The sequence below is a fragment of the Tursiops truncatus genome, chromosome 10 (assembly GCF_011762595.2).
Source record: "Tursiops truncatus isolate mTurTru1 chromosome 10, mTurTru1.mat.Y, whole genome shotgun sequence".
NCBI classification, from domain to species: Eukaryota; Metazoa; Chordata; class Mammalia; order Artiodactyla; family Delphinidae; genus Tursiops; species Tursiops truncatus.
Window position 1 is genome coordinate 38,820,289 of NC_047043.1, and position 12,569 is coordinate 38,832,857.

At 37.5% G+C, this 12,569-nt stretch overlaps 1 protein-coding gene across 5 annotated transcripts in view; it reads left to right on the forward strand.

Annotated features, from left to right (window-relative positions):
- Positions 1–12,569, forward strand: part of ILRUN (inflammation and lipid regulator with UBA-like and NBR1-like domains) — a 121,966-nt gene that overhangs the window by 71,833 nt on the left and 37,564 nt on the right. The window lies entirely within an intron of this gene.

Genomic DNA, 12,569 nt, shown 5'->3' on the forward strand with positions numbered 1-12,569 from the left:
GCATACTTTGTATGATTTCAATTCTTTTAAATTTGTCAAGGTGTTTATGACCCAGGAGATACACCCAAGAGATATTGTCTATCTTGGTGAGTATTTCATGTGTACCTCGAAAGGATGTGTATTTTGCTATTGTTGGGTGGAGTGTTGTATAAATGTCAGTGAGATGTAGTTGGTTGATGCTGTTGTTCAATTTCTCTATATCTTTATAGATTTTTATTGGGGGGATCAACTAGTTCTATCTATTACTGAGAAAAGAGTGTTGAAGTCTCCAACTTCAGTTTTGGACTTGTCTGTTTCTCCTTTCAGTTCTGTCAGTTTTGGGTTCATGTATTTTGAAGCTTTGTCGTTAAGTGCATACACATTTAGGATTATGTCTTCAAGGTGCGTGACCCATTTATTATTGTGTGATGTCCCTCATTGTCACTGGTATTTTCTTCACTCTGAAGTCTGATATTAATATAGCCACTCTGGCTTTCTTTGATTAGTGTTTGCATGCTGTATCTTTTCCTAGCCTTTTACTTTCAGCCTCCCTATATTATTATATTTGGAGCTTCTTACAGACAGCATATAGTTAGGCTATTTTTTTTTCCTTTCTGACAATCTCTTCTAATTGGTGTGTTTAGACTATTCACATTTACTATAGGTATTGATATATTTGAATTTAGTTCAACCATTTTATTATTTTAGGACTTTTAAATCAATTACATCACTAAACTTATTTGTGATTAAATTCTTTAAAAAATGTATTTGTCCTGATAATAAAAGAAATATATGACCTAGAAGATATAGAAAACATAAAGAAAACAACATTTATTCTGAAATACAGATATAGACACTGTTAGTGTATGTATCCAAATATTAAAAGCATAAAAAATTTTGTTTTTCAAATTTGGTATTGTGCTACATATAATCGTATACCCTACTTTTTTCCTATTAACTAATATTTTAGAACCTTCCCCCTACTATTAACCAAAATGTTATAGATTGTTCTTTCTTTTTCGGTTGAGATAAAATTCACATAACAAGTTAACCACTTAAAGCATACAATTCATTGGCATTTAGTACATTCACAGAATTGTGCAGCCATCATCTTTTTAGTTCCAACACATTTTTATTACCCCAAAAGGAGACTCCATACCCATTAAGCAGTCACTCCTCATTCATAGAGCCCCTGGTGACCACTAATGTACTTTTTGTCTCTATGGATTGATAATTCTTTTTGCTGTGTTGGGGCAAGGTATATAAATAGTGATCAAAAAATAAAATATATTAGACAGCCATCTCAAAAACGGAATCTGGGCTGCTTACTAAGAATGAACAAACCATAATTTACTTGGCTCACTTACAGTTAAATTCTTAAATATTCTTCTTTATTAAGAAGGACACTAGAGTAGCAGCGTGAACCTTGAAGTCATACCGTCTGGGTTTGACTTCTAGTTCAACAGTGCAGTAGCAGTGTGACCTTTAGGAAATTATTTTAGCTTTCAATGGCTCAGTTTCTTCACCTATAAAATAAGGAAAACGGTCCTCACCTCATAGGGTTTTGAGGGAATTTGAGGAGTTAATGCATGTAAAAGCTTTTAGAACAGCACCTGGCATGGTAAGCAATGAATAGGTGTTAGATGCTGCAGCTGCTACTGCTTCTTCTTCTTCTTCTTGTTTTTCTTTTTATATATAAATTTATTTATTCTTGGCTGCGTTGGGTCTTCAGTGCTGCACACGGGCTTTCTCTAGTTGCCGTGAGCAGGGGCTACTATTCGTTGTGGTGCGTGGCTTCTTACTGCGGTTGCTTCTCTTGTTGCGGAGCGTGGGCTCTAGGCATGTGGGCATCAGTAGTTGTGGCACCTGGGTTCAGTAGTTGTGGCTCCTGGGCTCTAGAACACAGGCTCAGTATTTGTGGCACACAGGCTTAGTTGCTCCACAGCATGTGGGATCTTCCCAGACCAGGGCTCGAACCCACGTCCCCTGCATTGGCAGGTGGATTCTCAACCACTGCGCCACCAGGGAAGCCCCTTCTTCTTGCTATTAAAAGATATGACTATATTTTGAAACCTTATGTGGTAATCCTTCCTCAACTGTTAACTTGTCTTGTGAGAACTCTCTTAGTAAAGATTCCTTAAGGTTTTTCCGTGTCAGATGCCTGGTGGCATCTTCAGGGTGGAGTCAAAGATTCCAGGTCATAAAATGAGAAAGGTGTTAAACATGTGGAATACCCAAGGCAGAAGAATATGCAGCTTAATGTGCACTAAAAATTATGCAGAGAATTAAAATTTACCAGAGCAGAAACCACCAGTGGAAACCACTACTGGGGTAGAAAAACCAGAACTGTAATTGACAAATTACTGGAGGCTCAGTGTGGACAAGCCTGAGAGATGAAGACTCTAGGAGTGTCCCCACACTTTCGTGAGTTTTACCTCAAGAATCTCTACCAGGTTTTCCCAGTGGATATTGGAGAAAAAAAATCCCCTAATTCTTCTGGCAGGGAAGGGGGAAAGTAACTGTTTTGAAATTACCCGGAATATTGTCTGGGTAATATCTCCTGCTCTCAGGAGAAATTATTTTACCAGAGCCTTACCTGCTATGGGTTTATCAGAGCCTAACTGACCTAGAGGAAGGGAAATGCCCAGCTCCAGTCCCCTTAGCCGTCCTGTCCCATAAATGGGGAAGAAAACTGAGAAGCACTGATGAAGTTCATAGTCAAGGGGCACAGGCTCACCAAAAGACTGAGGCCTAATCATAGGACTGCAGAATGCTTCCCCTCCCCCTACACCTAAAAGACTCTTTTCTGCAGTTCCTTTTACACAGTATATTCACGTACACCTTTCAACAGAAAAGGAAAAGACAAAAAGCACAGTTTGAAGAGACTGAACAAGCATCAGAACCAGAATCAGACATGACAGGAGTGTTAGAATTATCATTCTCTTCAACTTTTGAAGGATAACTTTGCAAAGTACCAAATCCTAGGCTGGGAGGTTTTTTTTTCCCCTCAGTATTTTAAATATCTCACTTCACTCTCTGCTTCCTTACATGATTTCTGAGAAGTCATATATAACTTTGATTTTTGTTTCTCTATCAGTAAACGGTTTTTCTCCTCTGGCTTCTTTCAAGATTTTTTCTTTATTGTCAATTTTCTGCATTACGAATATGATTTACCTATGTGTAGTTTTTTGAGCATTTATTTTCCTTGGTGTTCTCTTAGCTTCTTAGATCTGTGGCTTGGTGTCTGATGTTAATTTAGGAAAACTTTCAGTCATTATTACTTTAAATATTTCTTCTGTTCCTATTTTTCTTCTCCTTCTAGTATTCCAGTTATGCATATGTTACATCTTTTGTAGTTGTCCCACAGTTCTTGGGTAGTCTTTTCCATTTCTTTTCCCAGTCTTTTTTCCCTTTGCTTTTTAGTTTTGTTTGTTTGTTTTTGCGGTACACGGGCCTCTCACTGTTGTGGCCTCTCCCGTTGCGGAGCACAGGCTCTGGACGCACAGGCTCAGCGGCCATGGCTCACAGGACCAGCCGCTCTGCGGCATGTGGGATCCTCCTGGGCCGGGGCACGAACCCGTGTCCCCTGCATTGGCAGGCGGACTCTCAACCACCGCGCCACCAGGGAAGCCCTGCTTTTTAGTTTTGAAAGTTTCTACTGACATATCCTCAAGCTCAGAAATTCTTTTCTCACCTGGGTCCAGTCTACTAATGAGCCCATCAAAGGCATTCTTCATTTCTGTTACAGTTTTCGATCTCTGGCTTTTTTGTTTTGTTTTGTTTTCTTAGAATTTCTACCTTTCTCTTACATTATCCATCTGTTCTTGCATGTTTTCTGCTTTTTCCATTAAAATCTTTAGCATATTAACCAGATTTTAAAAATACAAAGAAAACACATTGGAGAATGAGTAAGTGAAAGTAGGATTAAAAGTCTTATTCTTTTAAAAGTTTCTTATTCTTGTTTAAAAATACTTTACTTTGGGGGACACATAGTTTTCAAGGGTAGGATTCCTCTGTGTCCCCCTTTGCCTGGCAAAGCAATGAAGCTATTCTTTTCTACTTCAACCAAAACCCTGTCTCCGAGATTCGATTTGGCACTGGTGTACAGAGGCTGAGCTTTCAGCATCTGTGGGAGTGGATGTTAGTAATGTATGAGGGTTAGGAACAACACAGTGTTGAGGGATAACAATGTTGTTTATTGCTCAGAGGTCCTGCACAAATCTCTGTCCTTGGCCCTTGGGTTTTATCGCTGATAAAATAGGACTGTTACAGAGGGTAGTACAAGGGATGATGAGAGCTTGAGCCTTGTAATCTTCTATGATGGGCCTTATGCCTTGAAATACTTCATTACTTATAGAGTATTGATTAATTGGGGGAGGAGGTTTTGAGGGATCTATTTGAATGCTGATGGGAGGTGTGCTGTGAATTTTGCTAACATCATTTGGAGATTTTGCCCATAAGGAAATGGTAGCTGATTCAATAGGAACAAATGATCAGTGTTTCCAGAATCTGCTCTAGTACCATCAGAGACCGAACAAATAAAGGGTCGTTTAATTCACCTAGTGTGTTACTTTGGTGACTACTGTCAAATTCTAGAATTATTTCTCCCAAATTCTAGCATACTTGTCTAAGAAGTCTCAGCATAATAAATGGGTAGGGGTGGATGAACTAAAGAGAACAGAGTAAGTATCTCCCAAAGGGCCTAAACAAAAGGGAGTAGGTTCAGAGACAGGAACCTCTTGCGGTTCATTAGAGATCCCCCCATTCTAGCTGTTTTAGTACTAAAAGGCAGTGGCTGTTTTATAGTAGTAAGGTTGCGCACTGGAAGTTTGGCTCAAGTGTCAACTAGAACTGGAAGAGATTCATCTCTAATCCGGAGAAAAGTTTTACCAAGCTGATTAAGAGGGAGAATTGGGAAGAGTGCCTGTAGTTCCTCACAGCCCCATCATTGAGAATTGGGAGGAAGGTGGAATTAAAAGGAAAAAAAAAAAGAAAACTTTACTTGGGGCTTCCCTGGTGGCACAGTGGTTGAGAGTCCGCCTGCCGATGCAGGGGACACGGGTTCGTGCCCCGGTCCGGGAAGATCCCACATGCCGTGGAGTGGCTGTGCCCGTGAGCCATGGCCGCTGAGCCTGCGTGTCTGGAGCCTGTGCTCCGCAACACGAGAGGCACAACAGTGAGAGGCCCGCATACCGCAAAAAAAAACCCCCCAAAAATCCTTTATTTGTTTGTTTGTTTATTTAATATGGCTGCGCTGGGTCTTAGTTCCGGCACATGGGATCTTCGTTTCTGCATGCAAAATTTTCATTGCGTCATGTGGGATCTTTAGTTGCGTCATGCAGGATCTAGTTCCCTGACCAGGGATGGAACCCGGGCCCCTTGCACTGGGAGTGTGGAGTCTTAACCACTGGACCACCAGGGAAGTCCCTATTTTTCTTAATCTTAATTGATCTAATATAACAATTTGTTCAAAATAATAACAGCAACAGTGTAATCAATTGTGTATGCTTGTGTTCAATTATATGTGTTTGTGTGTATCTGTGTATAAACCGTTTACATACATATATATACGTGTGTGTGTGTGTGTGTGTGTATGAATAAGTGAAATGAATGACAGCAGTGATACAAGGGACAGGAGGGAGCGATTAGGAGTATTTTGCTATTATATGATACCTGCACTATCCATGAAGTGGGTAGTGTCATTTATGATTTCACTTGGATTAGTTGTAAATGTACATTGCAAACTGACAACCTCATTAAAAGAAAAAAAACTGATTGTTATACTAAGAAAGGAGAGAAAATGGAATCATGTAAAATGCTCAATTAAAACCTAAAAGGCAGAAAAAGAGTAGAAGAGAAAAATCAGAACAAAGAACAAGAGCAACAAATAGAAAACAGTAACAAATATGGTAGATATTAATCCCGCTATATCAATAACCACTTTTAAACCTCAGTAGTCTAAATGTACAAATGAAAGAGATTGTCAGAATGGATCACAAAACAAGACCCAACTCTACATTGTTTTCAAGAAAATTCTAATATAAATGTACATATACATTAAGAATAAAGGGATGGAGAAAGATGTACTGTGCTAACACTAATCCAAAGAAAGCAGAAGTAGCTATATTCAGTCAGAGCAGACTTCAGACCAAAGAAAATTATCAGGGATAAAGAGGGATAGTATATAATGATAAAGGGGTTAGTACTCCAGGAAGACATAAGAATTCTTAATGTATATGTGCCTAACAATGGGATATCAAACTCTGTGAGGCAAAACTGATAGAACTGAAAGGAGAAATAGACGAAGTCTCCACTATTTTAGTTGGAGACTTCAACACTTCGTTATCAGAAATGGACAGACCCAGCAGGCAGAAAACCATGAGGACATAGTTGAGCTCAACAACACCATCATTATGCTGGATATAATTGACATCTGCAGACTACTTCATCCAACAGCAGCAAATTCTTCTGAAGCTCACATGAAACTTTTCACCAAGGTAAACCAGATTCTGGGCCGTAAGACACCTTAACAAACTTAAAAGAATAGAAGTTATACAACATATCCTCTTACACCACAATGGAATTAAACTAGAAGGCAACAACAGAACGATAGTGGAAAAATCCCCACACTTCTGAATAACATATGGATCAAAGAAGAAATCTCAAGAGAAATCTAAAAATACTTTGAACTAAATGCAAATGAGAATAACACCTATCAAAATTGTGAAATGCAGCTAAAGCAGTTCTCAGAGGGGAATTTATAGCATTGAATACATATGTTAGAAAAAAAGAAAAACCTAAAATCTATAATATAAGCTTCCACTTTAGGAAACTAGAAAAATAAGAGCAAATTAAATCAGAAGAAAAATATAGAGTAGAGCAGAAGGCAGTGAAATTGCAAATAGAAAATCAATAAAACCTAAAACTGGTGTTTTGAAAAGATTGATTTAAGTCAGTAACCTCTGGCCAGGCTAAGAAAAAAAGGTAGAAGATACAAATTACTAAAATCAGAAATGAAAGAGAGAACATCACTACAGATCCCATGCACATTCAACAGTTAATAAGGAATATTATGAGCAAGTCATGTTGGTAACAAACAGATGTAATGCCCATGAATTTGATAACTTAGGTGTAATGGACCAATTTCTTGAAAGGTGCAATCTGCCAGAGCTCACCCAAGAAGACATAATCTGTATAGGCCATATCTATTAAAGAAATTAAACCAACAATTAATAACCTTACAAAACAGAAAGTGCTAGGCTCAGGTGAGTTCACTGGTGAATTCTACCAGACATTTAAGGAAGAAATTTTACCACTACTCTGGAATCTCTTCCAGAAGAGTGAAGCAGAAAGAATACTTTCTGACTTATTCTATGAGGCCAGCATTACCCTAATGCCAAAACCAGACAGACAGTACAAGGAAAGAAAATCATAGACCATTATCTCTCATGAACATAGATGCAAAAGTCATCAACAAAATATTAGCAAATCAAATCCAACAATGTGTAAGAAGAATAACATATGCTATGACCAAATGAGATTTATCCCAGACATGCAAGGCTGGTTCAACATTCAAAAATCAATTAATATAACCCATTACATCAACAGGCTAAGAAGAAAAGTCACATGTTCATACCAATAGATACAGAAAAACCATTTGTTAAAATCCAACACCTTTTGTGATTAAACTCTCAGGAAACTAGGAAGAAAGGGAATCGCTCTCTACTTGATAAAGATTATTTACAAAAAATCTTTAGCTAATATCATACTTAATGCTGAGAAATTAGAAGTTTTCTGCTCAGATCAGAAGTGAGGCAGAGGAAAGTCCACTGCTTTTCAACATCGTACTGGAAGTCCTTGCTAGCGCAATAAGACAATTAAAGCGAAATAAAAAATATTCAGATTGGGAAGGAGGAAATAAAACCATCTTTTTTTTTTGCAGATGGCAAAATTTGAAAGAATCAACAACAAAATATCCTGGAACTAATAAGCAACTATAACAAGGTTGCAGGATACAAGATTGATTTACAAAAATTAAACGCTTTCCTATAAACCAGCATGAACATGTTCAATTTGAAATTAAAAACACATTACCATTTATGTTTTTATCCCCCCAAAATAAAGTACTTAAGTGTAAAGCTATCCAAGTGTGAACAAGATCTATATGAGGAAAACAACAAAATTCTGATGAAAAGAATCTGAGAAGAACTAAGTAAGTGAAGAGATATTTCATGTTCATGGATAGGAAGACTCAGTATTTTCAAGATATTAGTTCTTCCCAGCTTGATGTGCAGATTGAACACAGTCCCAATCAAAATCCCAGCAAGTTATTGTGTGGAAATCAACAAACTGAGTCTAAATTATATACAGAAAGGCAAAAGACCCAGAGTAGCCAATTCAGCAATGGAGAAGAACAGAGTTGGAGAACGGACACTCTGACTTCAAGACTTCCTATAAAGTAACCAAGATATTGTGGTAATGGTGAAAGAATAAACAAATAGATAATTGGAACAGAAGAGAGAGCCCAGAAATGTACTGACACAAATATAGTCAACTGATCTTTGACAGAGGAGCAAAGACAGTACACTGGAGAAAAGGTATTCTTTTCAACAAATGGTGCCGGATCAAGTAGACATCTACATGTAAAAAAATGAATCTACACACAGGTCTTACATCCTTCACAAATATTAACTCAAAATGGACTATAAATCTAAACATAAAATGCAAAACTGTAAAACTCCTAGAAGATAACATAGGCAGAAACCTAGATGATCTTGGGTACGGCCATGACTTTTATTGGTTGTGCCTCACAGCTCATCAAACCAGAGCCCTCAGCAGTGGAAGCATGGAGTCCTAACCATTGGACTGCCAGGGAATTTCCCATGACTTTTTTTTTTTAAATCGAAGTATAGTTGATTTACAATATTGTGTTTCAGGTGTGCAGCAGAGTGAATTGATTATAGGCAATGAGTTTTTAAATGTAACACCAAAGGGGCATGATCTAAAGAAAGAATTGATAAGCTGGAGTTCATTAAAATTAAAAACCTAAGTGCTCTGTGAAAGACAGTGTCAAGAGAATGAGAAGACAGGCCACAGACTGGGAGAAATTATTTGTAAAAGACACATCTGATAAAGGACTATTATCCAAAATATACAGAAAGCTCTTAAAACTCAATAATAAGAAAACAAACAACTCAAAAAACAAGCAGAAAAGAGTTGAACTGACATCTCACCGAAGAAGATATACAGGTGCAAATAAGCATATAAAAAGATGTTCAACATTTTGTCATTAGAGAGTTGCAAATTAAAGTAAGTTACCACTACCTACCTGTTAGAATGGCTAAAATCTGGAACACTGTCAATGCCAAATGCTGGCAAGGATGTGGAGCAACGGAAACTCATTTATTGCTGGTGAGAATGCAAAGTGGTACAGTCACTTCGTTAGGCAGTTTGGCAGTTTCTTACAAAACTAAAATATTCTTACCATATTTATAGCAGTTACATTCATAATTGCCAAAACTTGGAAGCAATCAAAAACATCCTTCAGTAGATGAATGGGTAAATAAACTTTGGTACATCTAGACAGTGGAATACTATCCAGCATGAAAAAGAAATGAGCTTTCACTTCATGAAAAGATACAGAACACCTTTAAGTGCATATTTCTATGTGAAAGAAACCAATCTGAAAAGGCTGCATACTGTATGTAGCCAACTATATAACATTTTAGAAAAGGCAAAACTGTGGAAATAGTGGTTGCCAGGGGCTAGGGGAGGGAGGGATGAATAGGCAGATCACAGAGGATTTTTAGGGCAGTGAAACTATTCTGTGATACTATAGTGGTGGAAACATGTCATTATACATTTATTAAAACCCATAGAATGTGCAACATAAGAGTGAACTCTGACATAAACTATGGACTTCGGGTGATAATGATGTGTCTGTGTAGATTCATCAGTTGTAACAAATACACCACTTTTATGTAGGATATTGATAGTAAAGGAGATTTTATGTATGTGGAGGCAGAGAGTATATTATCTTCTCAGTTTTGCTGTGAACTTACATCTTCTTCTAAAAATAAAGTCTTAAAAATAATGAAGTCTATGAAAACTTATTTTCAGTAATAAAAAATAGTAAACATTAGGAAATAATAACTTTCTAGGTCAAATGGTGTCTGAAGGGGCTTTCCCAGATATGCAGTATTTTAACTAAAAAGATTCAGATTGGTGACAGGGTATCACATTTCCAGATTGCAGTAAATAAGCATAAACTCTGGTTGAGCATGACTAATGCAGTTTGGCATGAGTTGAGGGTTCTGTGTGCAAAAGAGTGGGAGGTAGATTGAAGGTGATGGTACTCTGAAGCATATTTACACCCACAGGTCATCTGGAAGAGAGATGAGTAGCTGAGTGTCATGGCCCAGACTAAAAGGCCCAATGCATTGTACCTCTGCTGTGAGAGGGTGGTGAGGGTGGCTCCCTTTGTAGGACTGGGAAGTCCCAATGGCTATGAGTGAGTCCCAAGACCCCCTGTGTGTGGATGCTGCTACTTTAGTCTAGGGATTAGTAGTCATTCGTTCCCTCAAAGCTCTGTGCCCAGATTCAAGCCAGGAAAATTTTGGGCCTGTTAATAAGGGCCTGCAATGGAAACGAAGAGGAAGGGATACTTAGGAAGATTGGGTAGGACCAAAGAGATGAAGAAAGTGAAAAATGAAAGGAGAATGAAGAAACATTTAACAAATTCTGCTTTGTCTCTGTCTGACTCTGACTTGTCAGTGAATGTGACGTCTGTAATGTAGTTTTCTTAGGAGAGAATGTTGAGGGGAAGGGGTATCTATTTTCTTTGTTTCGCTAGTTCTCACATTGGTCCAGCTAGGATGATGATGTTGACTGGGAGCAGTTTCCCTGAACCCAGAAACAAAGCCCATCCTCTTTTAGGAGGAGGGGGAAGGGAGAGTTGATGTAGTACATTATCAGAGATCTCACCAAGGATAACTAATTACCATCAGTAATGCTGTTTTACCCTTTTTGTCCATGATTATGTCAAAGATAGCGTTTGAGTTTTTTAAAAAAGACAGATGGGGCTATGTCTTGTTATTAGGCTTTTTAGTATTCAAAACATACATATACCTCTGCAGAAAGATATCAGTCCTAAGTTAAACCTTACTTTAAAGTACATGTACCAAGAAGAACAGACCTCTTTCTCTCTTTTTTTAATGGAACTACTTAAGGTTGAATTAAGTAAATCAGTTGCTAGTCTAAAATTTGACTTTCTGGTTCTTGAACTAAATACTTGGAAGTACTTCTTCTGTTCAAATATTCTATTTTAAATTACCCTTTGGTAAAAATACTACAGATATGAAGAAGCACCAAGTGTGTCGCAATCAGATTGGTTGAGAAATGCAGTAGAAGTAGTAAAGGAATGAGAATTCCAGCCATTTTTCTCCCTATTTGCATGTAAAATGAGCAATAAATGTTAAGCCCTTTTATCCAATGTTACATTTAAGTGCTTTTCAAAGTTAATGCAAAACGATTGTTAAAATGCCAGTTTTAATCTGTATATTTTTTTCCAGTTACATACGTTTGGCTCTTAATGTGCTATAGTTTTGATTCCCTGTGTTACCCTTAAAACATAATTATACTTTGAGATTTAAATTAGCAATTTAAGTTGCTTAAATGTACTTTCATGCTATATTTTCTGCAATTGTGCTATCATCCACTCAGTTATACTTTATTAGTAGGCTATAAAATTTCAAATTATTAAGATGTTAGTATTTCCATCTTTTCTGCCAGGAATAGTTGTCTCCATAAGTACTCTCTCTTTCCTGGTTGGTGGAACATTCAAAACTGACCAGGGGGAAAAAAAAGTGCTGCCTGATGTTATAGATAAGTACTAGTCCAGGAGTTAAATAGATCTGACCTCTGGTTTTGATTCTGCCACATAATAGTGATTGACCTTGAGCAACTAATTTAAAGTTACTGGGCCTCAGGGTTTTGTTTGTTTGAATTGTGGTGAAATACACATAACAATTTACCATCTTAACCATTTTTAAGTATACAGGTCAGTGGCATTAAGCTCGTTCACATTGTTATACAGCCATCATCACCATCTATCTCCAGAACTCTTGCAAAACTGAAACTCTGTACCTATTAAATAATAACTCCTCTTCTCCCTCTCCCTCCAGCCCCTGACAGCCACCATTCTACTTCCTGTCTCTGAATTTGACTATCTGGGTACCTCATATAAGTGGTATCACACAGTTTTTGTCCTTTTGTGACTGGCTTTTATATCAGTTCATGTTAAAGTTTCATCCAAGTTGTAACATGGCTGAGAATTTTCCAACTTTACAAGGCTGAATAATCCATTGTATGTATATCTCACAGTTTTAAAATCATTTATCTATCAATGTACACTTCGATTGCTTCTACCTTTTGGTATTATGAATAATGCTGTTATGAAAACGGGTATACATATATCTCTTTGAAACTCTGCTTTTAGTTCTTTTGGGTATATACCTAGAAATGGGATTGCTGGACCATATGGCAATTCTATTTTTAATTTTTTAAGGAAATGCCATACTGGTTTCCATAGT